This window comes from Corythoichthys intestinalis, chromosome 6 (genome assembly GCF_030265065.1).
Source record: "Corythoichthys intestinalis isolate RoL2023-P3 chromosome 6, ASM3026506v1, whole genome shotgun sequence".
NCBI lineage: Eukaryota > Metazoa > Chordata > Actinopteri > Syngnathiformes > Syngnathidae > Corythoichthys > Corythoichthys intestinalis.
The window spans coordinates 45,786,400-45,788,625 of NC_080400.1; positions in this window are offsets into that span (position 1 = coordinate 45,786,400).

Here is a 2,226-nt window from a genome sequence, read left to right on the forward strand (position 1 = left end):
TGACTGTGGGCATAACACACTTATCTTTGTACTCCTCACCTGGTCGCCGCCACACATGCTTGAGACCATCGGAACCAAACAAATTAGTCTTCGTCTCATCAGGCCACGGCACATGGTTCCAGTAATTCATGTGCCTTGTTGACATGTCTTCAGCAAACTGTTTACGGGCTTTCTTGTGTACCGTCTTCAGAAGAGGCTTCCTCCTGGGGTGACAGCCATGCACACCAATTTGATGTAGAGTGTGGTGTATGGTCTGAGCACTAACAGGCTAACCCCCACCTCTTCAATCTCTGCAGCAATGCTGACAGAACTCCTGCGACGATCTTTCAAAAAAAGCATTTGGATGTGACACTCAGCACATGGGCTCAGCTTCTTTGGACGACCAACCCGAGGCCTGTTCTGAGTGGACCCTGCTCTTTTAGAAATCTGGATTATTTTAGCTGCTGAGCTGCAGCTCAGTTTCAGGGTGTTGGCAATCTTATTGTAGCCTTGGCCATCTTCATGTAGCGCAACAATACGTCTTTTAAGATCCTCAGAGAGTTCTTTGCCATGTGGTACCATGTTTGAACTTTCAGTGATCAGTATTAGAGAGTGTGAGAGCTGCACTACAAATTTGAACACACCTGCTCCCTATGCACACCTGGACCTAGTAACACTAACGAGTCACATGACATTTTGGAGGGAAAATGACAAGCAGTACTCAATTTGGACATTTAGGGATGTAGTACTCAATTTTGTTGCCAGGGGTTTGGATATTAATGGCTATATTTTGAGGGGAAAATAAATTATCTCTATTATATAAGCTTCATACAGACTATACTTTTCATTCTGTCAAAGTGTCATTTTGTCAGTGTTGTCCCATGAAAAGATATACTTAAATATATGCAGAAATGCGAGGAGTGTACTCACTTTTGTGATACATTGTAAGAGCTTTGGACATAGTGTTGGAGATTCATATTTAGATTCAAATAAATAATATGCATAAAAATACAGTAATATGAAAAAGTATCTGAACCTTTTGGAATTTCTCACATTTCTGCATAAAATCACCATCAAATGTGATCTGATATTTGTCAAAATCTCACAGATGTAAAAACATTGTCTGCTTTACCTAAAACCACCCAAACATTTATAGGTTTTCATATTTTAATGAGGATAGCATGAAAATAAGTAAGTGAACCCTCTGCTGAGGCAGACGTAAAGAGCAACTGAAAACAATTTTTACCAAACAATTTAAGTCGGTTGTGTGCCCAATCACTGATGAGTGTTTTAATACTGCCCAGCCCACTATAAAACACACATCTGGGAAGAATTGGCTTGATGAGAAGCATTGTCCGATGTGCATCATGGCTCGATCAAAAGGATCAAGGATTGTTGATGTGCATAAATCAGGGAAAGGATACAAAACCATCTCTAAAAGTTTGGATGTTCATCAATCGACAGTCAGAGAAGTTGTCGACAAATGGAGAGAGTTTGGCACGGTTGCTTCTCTCCCAAGGAGTGGCCGTCCACCAAAGATGACGCCAAGAGTTCAGCACAGAATACTAAGAGAGGTAAAAAAGAACCCGAGAGTGTCTGCTAAAGACTTACAGATATCACTGGCACAGTCCAATATCTCTGTGCACACATCAACTATATGTAAAACTATGGCCAAGAATGGTGTTCATGGGAGGACTCCACGGAGGAAGACACTGCTGTCTAAAAAAAAAACATTGTTGCTCGTTTAATGTTCGCAAAAAGGCACTTGGAGAGTCCACAGAAGTTTTGGCAAAATATATTGTGGACTGATGAAACCAAAGTTGAATTGTTTGGGAGTAACACACAACATACATATATGTGGAGGAAAAATGGGACAGCTCACCGACATCAACACCCCATCCCCACCGTGAAGTATAGTGGAGGGAGCATCATGATTTGGGGCTGTTTTGCTACCTCATGGCCTGGACAACTTGCAATCATTAATAGAAGAATGAATTCAAAAGTTCATCAGGAGGAAAACCTGATGCAGGAAAACCTGAGGCTGTCTGTAAGACAGTTGAAGATAAAAAGAGGATTTATGTTGCAACAAGACAATGATCCAAAACAGAGAAGTAAATAAACTTCAGAATGGTTTCAGAAGAACAAAATACACGTTCTGGAGGGGCCTAGTCAAAGTCCAGACTCAAACCCCTTTGAGATGTTGTGGCATGACCTAAAGACAGCAATTCATGCCAGACCTCCCAGGAA